Below are 15,850 nucleotides of genomic sequence, written 5' to 3' on the forward strand. Positions count from 1 at the left end.
AACTGAGTGAGGAAGATGGAAGTGATCCAGCAATCTCATGCTTAAAATGAAATGAAATGGGTGTGTGAGGGACCGAGAACCCAACAAACCCTCAGAGACACTCACATTTACACTTGTGCGCATGTCCTCACATATCGATACACACTCGCACCCACGCAAACACACAGCAGAGCCTCCCTCAGGTGTTTCTTGAGAGGCTTGTTGACGGTCCAGTAAACTGTAAAACTTGGAGAGCTGAGTTGAGTTGTCAAAGGAAGATGTGTTTTTAATGTTTTTAGGCTATTGATTGATTTACTACAGGGATGATGTTCTGAATGTCAAGCATAAAATGGAAGGAAAATGGAAACTTGCAGGAATTCTAAAGCTAAATAATCACCTCTGTTTGATATTAAGGTGATCACATTTCATGTAGGAGACTGATCATTTATTGAAGGTTGACCCAATTTCACTGCCTGCAAAAAAATGCACCGATTCATTAAGTCCCTCATAGTCTGGAGGTCGAGGTTGAGCGTTAAGCTAAAATGAGCATTAACTAATGGGTTAAAGTAAAACAAGTTAAGATTAATGGATGGTGTGTTACTGAAGCAGATTTGAGGCGGAAAGGTCATTTTATGCAGCTGTCAACCGAGCATCGTAAACAGCAGATAGCATTTTACCGAAAGTACAGAGAATAAAAAGGTACAGACAAAGCCGGGGAAAGTTTGACATTGATGGAGCGCTGACACGTTTCTGCTTGACAGGAGGGACACCTGGAGCCACTAAAGGATAAAGAGAATAAATCCGCCTCATTCTAACAAAGAGAAACCCATATGAATCCAAATTTCTGCTTACACATAGACATGCATACAGAAGTCACACAAATCCAAATTGGCAGGTGAGACAGGGTGAAATGCCTTTCAGCACACCATAGGTGACACTGTTGAACCGTGCATTGAGGTGACGGAGCGGGGGAGCAGAAGAAAGGAGGAGGAGGAGGAAGAGGAGTGTTACTGAGGGGAAAAGGAGGAGAGGAGAAGAATAGAAATGAGGAGGGAGGGGGGGGAATTCAGATTGGAGAAGGAGGAAGTTGATAAAATCCAGATGAGGTTATTTATTTTTCTCCCCCACCATCATTTTATGCCTCATGACTGTCAGAGCTGCCACTGTTTGTGAGAGGCTCGTCTCTCCTGTGCTGGCACCGCTGAAACGTCAGTACCAATACTCTTCAGTGGGGGGCAATATAAAGCTGAATGACTAGTGGAAGAATCCTCCACTGTGTTATTTCTGCCTCTTTTTTTCCCTGCAGCTTCTGCATGTGAGCAAAAACAGTAGATGCTTTACCAAATAGAAATAGGTTTCATGTAACATACTATTTACATTACTTTCATTGTATTCAGTTCAATTCGGTGCAATTGACTGTTGCTAAAACCCTCCCCAAACTGTGATTGTCCAATCATAGCTTAGCAAACAAGGCAAGCTTTGGGTTTCTCTACATGCTGAAGCAGTGTGTGTGTATGTGTGTCTTAATATAAAAGACATATCTAAAGTTAAATGGGGGAAACTACACAACCTCAAGCCTGTCATTCATATTATATGAGAGCGTTAAAGTACTGACGAAGTGATTTCTGGTAATCATCTTGTGAATAATAGAAAATAAGGCAGCAAATCTCTCTTACAGCACTGCTTGTATAAGAAAAGACTTGATGTGGTGAACCTCTGAGCACGGCTTTGACTTTATCCACACAGATGACATAACAATATCAAAACAGATGTATGTCATTTTTAGGTGCGCGGTAGCGATGCCTGTCCTCTCAAATTATAGGGCTCGTCATTCCTGTATCCTCTTCCTCTCTTTCTATTCCTGACAGCTTTTATTTCTCTGCCTCTCTCCTGTTACAAGACTGTGTGTAACAGAAGTCCCAAATGCTACATTTCTATTTTGAGGGGTAGAAATGTCATTGCCCTGATGCTACTCTCAAATAGCTGGTGTTGTATTTTGAAACAAAACCTGCTATGTGTTCTCTGATCCATAAATGTCAGCGAGTAACCTTTTGCAACTGAACACATTTTAGTGTCCAGTTGTTCAGTCGGTGTAAAACCAAAGGATGCCTATTGGCTGCATGGTAAAGAAATGAGCATATCTATGAATACAGCTAATGAAGCAATTCAGAAATTAAGCCACTGTCAACTTTTGATCCCTCTTCCTGTTTATATTTGGGGCGACTCTCCCATTAGTCTGCGCTCTACTTCTAAATCTTTCATTAACTTTGGGTCCATGGAGGTTGCGGCTTTCCCTTCCACTCATAGTTTAAGCTGTTAAAATTTTCATAGGAGCTCTTTCTATCCATTTTCTAAAAACCGATTCGACAAGAGCATGCTGCAGACAAAAGCGGAGGCGAGAGAGAGTCTGTGTTTTTGAAATGGGGAAATAATGTGAGTGGTTCCCTGCACTTCTACATAAAATATGGAGTCGCTCATAACATACTGTTAATAATTGTTTATAATTATACCGCAGATAAAAAAATCTTCCTCTGTTTTAACAGTTAAATCTTTTCACTACGTGTTTTTTTTTTTTCTCTTTACACGCCGCTTCAGGGGAATTTAATTTCATTTCTGTTTCAACTTTTCAGCAAAATGAATATTTCAGCCGCTCATAGGTCTACAAATTGAGTCGAAAAAAACGATACTCCTCCATGGCACTGGTGAGTAATTCCATTGCCAGATCACTCCCGGTAAATGATGTGAAGCAAAATCACTCAAAAAATAATTATATTAAGCTGCCAAAAGCTATTTTAACCCCCCTTTAAAAACACACACACACACACACTTTTCAGGGGTGGGTTGGAGGGGTCCATTTGGTGAGTTGACGTGAGCGGCTGTGGCAGTCCACGGAGCAGAAGTAGGTCATCCCCGTTGACCTGGCTCACATAATCAGCATACACTGTGTGTATATGTGTGTGTGTGTGTGTGTGTGTCACTGTATGATTGCGCTGTTCCAATTCTCTCTCTCTGTTAATTCACAGGAGGCAGAAAATTGCAAACACACAGCGAAATATTAGAACCAAGTGAAAGAGGGCAAAGCATCTGAAGCTGGGCATGTAAACATGATGGTATCTGCCTGTCAGTCCTCATAATGTCACATTTTCAGACCAAAAAACACCTTGTATGGTCAGAATTTGAGATGAAAACCTGGTCTGAAATGCCTTCGGTGTGGACCAAATAATTGAAAGTGACCATAGTGGTTTGCCAAATAAAAAAAATTGCACATTTTACCATGAAAATTTCAGCTCTTTACAGCAAATTGCAAATATGTTGACATCTTTAAAATCCCGTGTTTAAACTTTCCCACAGACATTACCTACTTTCACAGCAGGGACACACACAGAAAGAACCGGTACTCAATTATTCATATTTCTGTGGAAAAAAAACTAATTAAATTATTAAAAAATTTTTTCAGTGAATTATGGAGCCCAACATCTAGACCTTTTGACATTTGTTTACCTCAAATCTGTCGAAGAATTTTAAAGATCCCTCAACTGCTTATGGGATTTGCGATCCAGAAAAAAAAAAAAAAAAACATAATCTGCTTTCATAGCGGCGGATAACGCGCTGTGAGAGATTAACCCTCGACCTCATGGAGTGGTAGAGAACTAGTTGTCTTTTCAGGGTCATGATTTCTGGGCCAAGGTTGCAGCAAACTTCCTTTGCAAATTGATTTTTTTTTACAAAAAGGATTTTTTTTTTTTTTTTATCACCTTCCATACGCTGTATAGATGCAGCCATGCGGAAAGAGTGCTGATATGCTCCGCTGCTATGTGAGAAAATATTTTTCTACAGCATTTCCTTGCAAAATATTTGACTTGGGCACTGCTTGTAGGAAGTATGTGATTAATCTTGCAGCACAAGTAGTGGAAAAAACTCATTTTAGCTACAGCATACTGGCTTGCAGGTGGAGTTGCTGTAACGCCAATTAGGACAGAAGACGAAAAAGTATACTTTGGTGATGAATATGCCCAGAGTTGAAGCTAAAGAAGTCCAAACTCCACTTTTAGACTGCGCTAAAAAAGATTCTAGCTTTAGATGTCCCGTTCAAAGGAGTATTAGATGTCAAATCTCTCTCATCTCATCTCCCACTCTCTCCACATATCCACCCTTCTCCTCTTGTCTCCCTCTCAACTTCCTCTCCCCTCCCATGTACAGTGCGAGGCGGCATTTGATCGTTTGATCGCTAACAAGTTAACAACACTAACTGTTGCCACACACACACATGCACACATAATGTCTTTGTCTGATTCCAGACACCCTGCCACGTTGATCCCTAATCCGCTTCCGACCATACTGGCTGTGACCAATCACGGTCTTTCATGTTCCGAAGCGGTCAGTCACACGTAACACGATTGGCCGGTCGTTATCCGGGATGCCGAAGCTATTAGTGATTATGATAAAGGGTGACATTTTGTGTGTGTGTGTGTGTGAGTGTGTGTGGATGGGGTCTGTCTGGCATCTTGCTTGTGTGACCCAGATTGGGGACAGTGCCGCATGTGAAATTAGATGTGATGTTTGGGGGTCGGAGATTATAGGGGACAAAAACAAGTCTGGTGTTGTCAAGGACATATTTCATCAGGGTGAACGATCTTCACACCCACAACACACACACACACACACACACACACAAGCATTAAATATTAGGTGAAAATATTTCTTAGTGCTTGTTGTAGCTTGAATAAGGCACCATGCTGCTGGAATTTACTGCACTGCAACAGTTCAAAGTGACAGCTATTATGTCAGAAATTGAAAGCTGTTCATGATTAACCTCAAGGTCGGTTCCGTGTCACTTTTGTACCTCTTCTTTATAGAAAAACCCAGCTCAAGTATTACGGTATATCAGTTTGCTCACATGTCTTAGCGTAATGTGAGATTGTCATGGTTAGCAAATAGATGTGCTGATGCTGAAGACACATTGTAACTGTGCTCAGCTGTGCAGTGTGAGACAGTATTACCTGGGGGAGGTCGTTCAGGATGATGGAGCATTCACTGATAGGCCCATGTGTGCTATATTTCTTTTTAATAGACTGCAAATTTAGATAATGCCTCCGTCCATGATCACAATTATTATATAATGCATTAATGTTGCCTCAAAATATGCACTTAGCTGAGATGAAAGTGATTAAATTTGGTTATTCCCTGAAGTACTAAATAATCGTTGCATTTTTGATTGGATAATGAAATGTTTTCAATATGAAAGCAGCCCCAAAGAGTTGGAAAGGATGAGGTAAGCGAGAATCTAGTGCATAATATGCACGTATGAACAGAGCACTATAAGGATGAATCAAAATCATGCAGCATCCCATCCCTCATGCAGTGCAGCTGCAAGGTCTGCAAAGTCTTAATAAGTATTATTATAGTTTTACTTTGTCTTATTTTTCTAAAATAAGAAATGAAAAAGAGAAATCTTGCAGTGTAGCAAGAATATTTCAACTTGTTTTCAATGCAAATCCCCCTGTTTCAAGTTTTATTCCTTTTGACTCCAGTGCAGTGGTTCTTAACTGGTGGGTCATGACCTTTTGAGTGGGTAACAGATGTGTGTGTGAAAAAACAAGACTAGGTCAAAACCTAGTATATGGCTTGACTGTGTATGGTCAACATGTGAAACTGTGGCTGAGTTTGTTACAGGGAGAGTTGGTGGTAGGATCTATAATGTGAATTCCTGGATATTAAATGTTCATCTGCAATTTTCTGTAGTGGTCCCAGTAATAGGGTATTTTTTGTTAAAGTGTACTGAAGTAGTATATCACATGACATAGTTAAGCAAAGTTTGAGTTAAAAAAAAGGGTATAAATGCAGTTGCAAGAACAATACTTTTCACTCATATCGAGGGATGTGTCATTTGACAGAGAACTTAATTAATTTTAATTATAACTATTCTAATTATAACTATTCTCATTATCTGTTAACTCCATCATGTCTCTGTTTCTGCAGGTTGGTGTTCCTGTCAGTGTTGGAGCCTCTGTATGAGATGCTTTGGTAAGTAAATGTGTGCTTTTAAAACTTATTTAGGGGCTCCACTGTAAAGGCCCCCTGAGGACATTATTGAAACTGTTCATGCCAATTCATTTTGAAAGAGCAACAGCCGATAGGGAAACTCCAACATTCTGTCGGCTGACCAGTTGCGTAACTTGTCACTCAGTGAGTCAGTCAGTGACTGACTGTGACAGACATTCTGGGTTATAGGGCTGGTCTGTGGCCGGTCCAGCCAAAAAGAAAGTAGAGGGATAAAAAGTCAAACTTTTATTTTGAAGTCTACAACATTTCTGATGTTACGCTTTTATTTTGAAGGACATACATTTCCCATGACCAAGTGCACATGCAGTAGCCATTTGCTGCAAGCATTGTCATGACAGTAACGTCCAAAACTAATGTTGTCAAATCAGTAGTTAGCACTCATTCCAGCAATCGTAAACATGGTGAAACGCAAATATGACACCGACTGCATTACATATGGGTTTTCTTACATTGAGGACAAAAGAGAGGGACCAAAACCTCAGTGTGTTGTGTGCAGCGAAGTGCTGGCACATAGAAGCATGAAGCCATCAAAAATGAAACACTCATAAACTTCTTCATACTTATAAAGAAAAACCTGTTGAGTACTTTCAAAGACAACTCTGTGATGCTGAGGACATCACAAAAGTGCCTAACATCATGTTCAAAGCAAGAGCTGGCACTCTGTGCATCTTACCATGTAGCTCACCATATTGCAAAGTCCAAGAAGTCCTACACCATTCCAGAAGACCTTATCTTATCTGCAGCCATTGACATGGTCAGAGAGGTGCTGGATCAATCTGCAGCAGATGAACTGAAGACCATACTGCTGTCAAATGACACCATAAGTAGGCGGATTGAAGAAATTTCTGATAACATCAAACAACAGACCACAGGTCACATCAAGGCAAGTGTTCACTATGCATTACAGATGGACGAATTCACAGATAGGACCATGCAATTTTACTTGTTTATGTTTATCTTCCCACCACTACAACTACAGAGGACGTGTTCAGTACTGTGGATTTGTACTTGGGTTCGGCGGGCCTAAGCTGGGATAGATACATCGGAATCACAACTGATGGCGTCGCCTCCATGACTGGAAATCATCTAGGGTTGATGATTCATTGAAAAGGCACCAATGGTGACATGGAACCATTGTTTATTTTGCATCAAGAGGCCTTAGCAGCCAAGGATATGGCGCCATTACTTCAACTTGGAAAGATATCGTCAAAGTGGTGAACCACATTAAACGGAGCGCCAAGAACAACTGGTTCTTTCAAAAGCTATGCAAAGACCCGGGCAGTAAGCATATACAGGTGCTGTATTATGCAGAACTTCAGTGGATTTGGAGGGGAAAGGTACCCGACCTGTTTAGCAATGATGTGTGGTTTGCACAAGTTGCTTATTTGTGTTTGAACAGTTAAACACATTAAAAGTGTCTGTGCAAGGGAGGGGACACAATATATTTGAACAGTCTTTAAAAAATCAAGGCGTTCAAAAAGACTGCACTGTGGGCAAACCCTGTTTCCCAAAATAGGATTGACATGCTTCCCAATGCTTGTCATGAGGCACAATGACTGGACACCACAGGCAAAAATGCTCTGAAGAAAAAAGGCACAGCACATCTCACTAAACTGCAAGATTGGTTTAACAACCACTTCCCAGAAAAACACGGAGATGACAACTGGGTGTGCGATCCCTACAATATTGAAAGCATCACGTTAACCAGGCAACAAAGAGCGTCAGCTAGTGGAGCTCTCATGTGATCAGACACTGAAAAAGAAATTCACTGAGGTAAGCCACCCCCAGTTCTGGTGCAGTGCTGTGATGACTGAGTATCCATCCCTCGCCACCCATGCAATCAAAATCATCCTACCATTCAGCACTACCTATCTTTGTGAAAGTGGCTTCTCAGCTCTGGTCCAGCTGAAGACAAAGCAGAGGAACAGATTGGACATTAACTACAACCTCAGAGTTGCTTTATCTACTATCATCCCAGACTTTGCGACCTTTGTCAGGAGCAAAAAGCATCCCCAGTTATTAATTAGGTCCCCCAAACTTAGGTCTGTTATGTCAGCATTATGATGAGGGGTTCAAGTAAAGTACTACTGAATATATATGAACACAGTGCTGTTCAGTATGTATCCCCTGATAGGGTAATATCTGCCACATTTAAATTTAGATTCTTGAAACTTGATGAGCATCACTAGTTTTAAACTTGTTTAAAAAGCATATATGCCTATAATTCAGTACAAGTCTGCCTTTGTATTTCATTAGGTTTTCAGCTCTAGTTGCACTTTTGTTGCACATTTTTGTTCATGTTTTTCACAGTGCATGAAGACATTTTTTGTGAAATAAATTAGAGCCGTTCAAATATTTGGGTTGCGACTTAATGACTGAGGAAAAATGTGGATCCTGAGGCTAGACTAGTTGAGAACGACTGCTCTAATGCAATGAACAAGCCTTATTCTTTCTTGCTTTCAACTTACAGACACTACATAAAGACACACTCAGTTCTGGAAAATTGCAGTAGTTTAATAAAAATAAGGATTTGAGTTCTTAATAATAGACAAAAAATACTTTAAGATTTGTTTACAGCGAGTTAGCTTGAAGTTATTTGATTCCATCGTCTCAAGAAACCTGTTTCTTTGCTCATGTGACATCAGTTCAACCTGAGAATGCCAAAAATGACCCTGCTAACCTAAATCACACAGGACATTGCATGTCATAATACCTAACATATGCACAGCTTTGCAATATGCTTACAATTACACATGATTTTGAACCCTTGCATATTTTGAGTATGACATTACAGAGCAAAGTGAGACTTGAAGTGATATGTTTACACAGAATCAGAAGGGAAGGAATGTCATTAAAAACATGATGATATTGAACTTTCGAGAGACCTCTCAAGTGGCGGATATTCCAAAATGATCTGTGATCTGATCTAACATCTGCCGGTCTGCTGCAGGTTAACCAAAGCCCTTGATGCATATCATATTTTACTGCCTTTATCTCTGAAATGACTTTGTTAGAAAAGTGACACAATCATGCAGTGCAAAATGGACTACAACGATAACATATTTACAGTTCAGATGTTAAAACATTTGGATATTACCGCACTTGAGATTTGTAAAGTACTGTACTGTAGAGACTCTTGACAACTGTAAAAAAAAAAAAAAAAAAAAAAGGAAAAAAAAAGTTTGAGGAACCACTTATCCTCACCACAGTACTGCACAAGCTGCCAAGTCTCACTGAACCGATTGTGCTCATTGTCACAATTTCTGAAGTTTCCATGGCAACATTGCACTCTGAACTTATTCGGTTGGTGATTAAAGAACGCACTGGGGTGAATAAAATGAACTGAACTGGAGTGGAAATAGGGGGAGGAAGAGAGAGTGAGAAAAAAAAAAGTATACCAGTTTGTCTTTGTCCTTTTTTTTTTTTTTTTTTTTTTTTTTGAAGGATTTTTATTTAGCAATTAGCAGTTTCCCCTCAAGCATCTGAAGTGGGCGACTGCTGACGCTTTGAAGATCAAATTAACCCATTAGGAGGCGATAAGAGTTGCGTGAGTTACACCTCCCCATTTTTTATCATGTAAGCTACACGCTGTTGAGATAACAGCATATTTTGAGGCAACGTAGGTGGCTAATGCTATTAACAACAGCATATTTTGGGTAACGTAGGTGGCTAACGCTATCAGCAACAGGCAACAAAGTTTTCCTGAAAATATTTTGTCCAAGTGATTAAAGCAACAGCACTCAGGCAACTGTGTGGGTTTTTTTAACAAGCTCATGGATGCACCTTCCCCGTCCTGCGAAGCTTTTTAAACAAACTGACAGAAAACACACTTCTCTAAAGTATCCCACACAGGAAGCGGAATGACAATACCACTTCTTTGCTATATTTGTCTGCATGGTTTCCACAGACAATCTTCAGGTTGAAGGGAGAAAAAAAAGAAGGATCTGAGAGCTAAGATGCTTTTCTCAAGCCCGCCCAGGCTGACAATGCCACTGAAACATGTCAAGGGAAACAGGAAAAGAAACAGCAACAATACTATTGTTGCTATATTGGTCGGCATCGTGACAACTACAAACTAAGCTTCAGACAAAGCCTTTTGTTGTTCTTACAGTTACTATTTGTCAAAGGAGATATGTAGGGCAGAGTGTCACATAAACTAAACTTTTTATTGATGAGGGAAACTTTTTTCTTACTTTTCACACAATAAATCACTATATATGATTTCCACACTCCCTGTGAATCACATCTGATCTTTTCACACATAAATGGCAGTTTTTAGGACTAAAATCTGTTGAAGCTGTCACAGAAGCAACACATGCCTCTTCTATTTTATGCATTTCCTTTAAGTTACACTCATCATTCCTTGAACTTGTACTATAAACTTGTCGTACAGCAGTTACAGTAGCCTTCCTTCCTTAAGTTCGCTATTGTCTTGCAGATCAAACACTGAACTCTAGATTCTCTTGATCCCGGTGACCCGTAGCAGGTGAGCAGGATCAGTAGTAGCACTGAGCCTGTGGCAGCCAGCTGTCACACACACGCTTCGGCACACACTAGACACATGCACACTCACACACTCATGCACAGATACATATTAAACACGCCTCGGTTCGCAGGAGATGCTGTGAAATTGAATAATATGACCTCTGGGAGGCTTGTAAAAACACAAAGTAACAGAGTTGTGCCATGTGGGTGTTTTATCATAAAAGTGTCTTACATTTACTGTACATACACACATTAAGAAGAAGCTAAAATGTGTCTGTTCCTCTCTAGCTCTTCAATTAACACTGTCAAATTCTCTGTAGAAGTGCAAAAATGACCAAACATTTGGGACCTTTCAAGCCACTCACTCACACTTATGCACACACACACACACACACACACACACACACACTTCCAGCACTCAAGTGCACACACATTTTAAGCATCCCTCAAGGCACTGTCTCATGTCTTTATGTGTCTTGGTCTTCAAGCACCACCAAAACACACACAGTGGCTCTTTGAAATTGGGTCACACAAAACAGACTCTCACGCGATGTAACCCCACCCACACATACACATATACACACACACACACACACACACACACAATTTAATATTTAAAAATCTCAAAGTCAACAACCCTGCTGCTCTTGCAATAAGACACAAATTTCACAAAAAACACAAGCAAACCAAAAATTCCAACCACACTCAACTCATTTTTTTTGAGCTTGACCACACATTTTAACATGGAGAATAAGACATAAAATTACAAATTTTATAAATCTGAAGTTGTCCAGAACTTCAAGGACAGTTAAAGCAACCAGGAATAAATGAGTCATTCATAATCATAAACGCCATATGGCTAAAAAACTCTCTTTTGTTACAATGTAAATTCAGCAACTGCAGAAGTTTCTCTTCGACCATGATACAGATGGCTCTGTAACACTCATTGGCTGAGTCCCGAAGCCACTGCTCTATCATTATCATTCCAGTAATGCTGGCACTCATCGCTTCCACTCCTCATTTCCACTGAGAGGTAGGGTGAAAGCATGCGGGAATCCCCCAGGGACTCTCAGACTTAAGTAAACTAAGAGGAACACAAACTCCCACTGATACAGGCCCCTTATACAGTATGCATAAGTTAACAAAACAACCTCCCCTCCTCTTTTCCCTTCTCCTCTCCTCTTACCTTCCACATGATTAAAATCCCATCATCCACAAACAAAGTGAAAAAGAGAGGAAGAGAGAGAGGTGGGGAGAGAGAATGGAGGCTATCTTTGGCTCTCTCTCTCCTCTGTGGGATGTAGAAGCAGCGGCAGCGGCGACGGCAGTAGAAGCAGCGGTGAGCGGCGAACTTGGGAGTCAGTGAGGATGTGGATACGTCTCCGTGGCTGTGTCATCACCTCTCATGACATGTTTCCTCCCCTGCCTGTGTAAGCCTTTCCATCCTGACCCAGCAGAGAGAGGGAGAGAGAAAGAGAGAGAGAGAGAGAGAGAGAGAGAGAGAGAGAGAGCAGGCACAAACTAGTGCACCGCCTCTCTCTCTGTCTCTCCTCCCCTCCTCCTTTTTGTCCATCCCTCCCTCTCTGTTTCCCTGTATTCAAATCTACCAGTGGGCTGCCCTGTCTTTAAGTAGGCCAATCACTGGACCACTAGGGGCGGGGTCTGGACCGGCCGTGTGAGTTTGTAGTCAGATGTCTCCATATAGACATTCTGTGAGTAAATGTGTGTGTGTGTGTGTGTGTGTGTGTGTGTGTGTGTGTCTACTTGTCCTTGTTTATATGCTTGTGTGCAGCCCCATATGTGGATGTGTGTGTGTATATGCAAACAAATGCCGGTTGAGAGCTTGCTGTGAGCTTCATCCCTTTTAACCTTAAATGCTCAAAAGCTGGTATACAAATAATGTGAATGAACAAATATGACTTCAATTGAAGGCCACATGACTGACAAATTCAAGAAATTCCTGTTTGGGTGAGAACCTTTCACCGGCACTAGCGGACATCTGGGTCAGATTTTACTTTTGTTCAACTTTTCCTTGCGAATTCCCACGGACGGCCAGTATGTTGTTGCAATATGTTGGGAAACAGAGAAATCAGCATATGTGCAAGAACCTTTCTTTTTGAATAATATCACACTACCTGACTACGAGGGTTTGTTAAGTTACTTAGAAAATGGATAACTCGTTACATAATACACATTGATGAAGTAATTACTCAAGAACAAATGTGATTAATAGTTACTCTGCAAAGCTGCATAAAAGATGCCTTTTAAGTATTCCAAATCCTCTACACCCACCCGTCACATCTTCTGTGTTTATGTATGCAGAAACATAAAACAAGACATTGTAATTCAACAAGCATGCTGCCTTCATTTAGAGGTATTTATTGACAACGAAAAGCTAGCTCATCTCCAATGAATGCACGTAGTACCCCAGAAGTTCTGTCCTCACAGTGAAAACCCAGGTGATTCCTGAAGGTAGCTTGATCAGTGGCTGATGTTAGCAAGCCGGTAAAGTCTAACTGCTTCCCCACACCTCCAGCCCCCTCACCAAGCCAACAAGTTTCATGCCAGTCCAACCTGATATCAACCCCCCAACAACTGACTGTTTCTACTTTGTCGTGCTTTCTTTCAGTGTTCAGCTACTATCAATGAAACTCAAATTCACAACTTTCTGTATTTTACGTTAAAAGCCAACATTATGGGAGGGTAAAGCACACCAGGGGTTGTAGTGAGGTGCTGATCACTGGAAGTAGACTTGAGAGTGGGGAAAAAAGTGTTGCATGCTCTGGCTCCATATGCAGTTCTCTTTTATTTAGATGAGGTTTGGGACCTCAGGGCCTTCAGGGCCGAAACGTCGACTAAATAAAAGAGCCAGAGTGTGCGACACTTTTTTTCCTACTCTACATTTAAAAGCCTACCAGGAGAAGGAGGCATTATGACCTTTGAGCTGTTGAAAGGCTTTTAATGTGAAGCATCTGTGCAGGAAGGGTCGTTGATGGTAGCTTACCACTGCATTATAAAAAAAAACAAAACAGCAAAGTAGAACAGACTACAGTTAATTAGTAAAAACTGTTCAACAGACAAACTCAACTCAAAACTGTGGTGTGACATGTTGCAGCAGTGATGGAATAAGTACGATGTAAATGTAGATTATGCTGAATTTGTGATAAAAATGCTGTTCAAATGGAACAGATCAGAAAACGGGGAGGCTTTTCACTAAAATATGATAAAATAAAGATACAAATCCATAATGAAAAATAGCTATTTAAATGTTTGTCTTTATACAGGCCTCTCTGCAGTTTAAGTAAATAAATGCCAGTATTTTTGAATTTACTGTATTAACTTTCGTCTGTCTCCACTTTTGCATCGGTGACCCGTCCTCAGCAGCACTTCACCCTCTGTAATTTTAATGTCTCCCTGCTGTCTCCCCCTCTCTCCATCTACCTTGGAACTTCAGCTGCTTTGGCCACTACTCATAAAAACAACCCCCCTACTTTTTTTTTTTTTTTTTTTAGAGAAGCAGCTTAACTTAATCTCCAAGATGCGAGTCAGTCATTTACCCTCCCACACAAGGCACGCTGCCCTCCCTTGACTGCAATCTTTGATCAGAAATCTTCAGTATTCATCAGATGTCTCATTGGAAATTATACCACACGTTCTGTCTGATTCACTGTGGATGGTTAGTCCTGGCAATTGTGCATAACAGAAAGCCACACAGTGCCAGAAAAAGGAAAATCAGGCCAAACCATTATTCTTTACAGTCCATGTGACGTTAAAGCTTGAAAGCCGACTGCTCATTGGTAGCTAGATCCTAAATAATCCCTAACATTTTGCCCTAAGGGAATGAGTCCTGAGATTGGAAGTGTAGAGCATGGTTCCTACTTCGCAAAGGCTTTAATCCCGTCCTGTATCCTGGACTGTAGAATCACAGAGCCAGAAATGGTATTCTGGCCCAAAATTTAAGTTTTATGCATCAAGTGAAAATGCTCGTTTGGGTCTGATAAGTTCCAGAAAGCATGTCTCAAGATGAATGCACCACTGAAATGCCAAGTACAGATTTCAATTAGATAAAGTGTTTTTGGAATTCCTGTAAGGTCAGTTAAAATTTGCTTTTACCACTTTCAGATGGAGCTTGTTTACCGCTCAGCGTTTCGGTGAATTTCAAATGAGTGAGTTTGAACACGAAAACGTTCCTTGAAGTTTAAAAAGAAATAACAAATTTCTGTGATCATGGAAATAAGTGATTTCATATCTAAACAAAAATGATGGCTCATTTGCAAATCCATATTGATGGGAACATCCCCTCTCTGGAAAAAAATGGTGTATTAGTAACATTATAACCCTAAAAGCAAAAGCAGGAAAGGCTCTCTGCAACAATCTGCAGCCTAAAGTATTCAGGACTGTTTGGATGGTTTGTACTCGGTGTCTGTCTGTCTGTGCAGTACAATATGTTCATGCACAATATTTGGATTTGGATGTGTGTGTGTGTGTGTGTGTGTGTGCTGTGGTGGGGATCCTGGCTGTGTGTTTCTGGCGGTTGGAGTGGGATCAGTCAGGGTGAGGCTGCAGCTAAAGAATGTTCTTCTGGAAAGGGACGAGGAAAGAGTTTCCATTTCGGGTCAGTTCTCGGAGAGACCAATAACTTTCCAAACCCTCTCCACCAGTCCACCAGGACATGAAAAGTTTGCTCGCCATGGGGAGAAGGAAAATGTAAGCAACACAGTCGGTAGTATCACTTGGAAAGAGAAATATATATTTTTCTACAGTGAGGTCAATACACTGAGAATAAATATGAGCTGAGTGGTGAAATCTGAATGTCCCACTGAGGGTCATACAGGACTTTTAAGAAAACTTACATATTTTCAAGACTAACAAATTAGCTGCAGGGAGAAAAAGATTAATAAAATTCTAAACTGTGTCCTCAGATTGAAAACTCTTCATAAGCTAGTGACTTTCAGGGAACATCATCCATTTCAAAAAGAAATTTATCTATGCTTTATGCAATATCGGTGTGTCATTGCAGAAAACGGACACCTGTTCTGTTTCTATGAGTCATAAAATGAAACTCAATGTCAGTTTTTGACTCACAAGAAACTAAACTGACTTTCTGTATTAAAAGTTTCCAAAGTTTAGTTCAGCAGACAGTTTTAGAGGATACAGGCACAAATTCTATTATTTCTATAACTCTTCAATGCCACAGTGTAGATAAAGACAGTGTACAGTCATTGCATAAGCAGGCCTTCAGTTGTTATACCCTTGGAGGTTATCCGGCTGCACTCTGCAGAATTAAAGTGCACAATGCTTCTTCATTCATTCAAGTCTCTCG

At 40.6% G+C, this 15,850-nt stretch overlaps 1 protein-coding gene and 1 long non-coding RNA gene across 3 annotated transcripts in view; one reads left to right on the forward strand and one right to left on the reverse strand.

Moving 5' to 3' along the window:
- Positions 1-15,850, forward strand: part of LOC122976305 — a 214,338-nt gene that overhangs the window by 164,562 nt on the left and 33,926 nt on the right. The window contains exon 6 of the long non-coding RNA XR_006400897.1: positions 5,959-6,003. This is a non-coding gene — a long non-coding RNA (uncharacterized LOC122976305). The remainder of the gene's footprint in view (positions 1-5,958; positions 6,004-15,850) is intronic.
- The window catches only part of LOC122976303 (E3 ubiquitin-protein ligase Midline-1-like), a 58,287-nt gene that overhangs the window by 29,779 nt on the left and 12,658 nt on the right, over positions 1-15,850 (reverse strand). The window contains exon 1 of one of the 2 annotated variants that reach the window (XM_044344707.1): positions 11,714-12,019. The exons of the other annotated variant lie outside the window; for it this stretch is intronic. The gene's annotated coding sequence lies outside the window, so the exon portion shown is untranslated. Of the gene's footprint in view, positions 1-11,713; positions 12,020-15,850 lie in introns of those variants that run through there. 2 annotated transcript variants of the gene reach the window in all.

Source organism: Thunnus albacares, chromosome 24 (genome assembly GCF_914725855.1).
Source record: "Thunnus albacares chromosome 24, fThuAlb1.1, whole genome shotgun sequence".
Taxonomy (NCBI): domain Eukaryota; kingdom Metazoa; phylum Chordata; class Actinopteri; order Scombriformes; family Scombridae; genus Thunnus; species Thunnus albacares.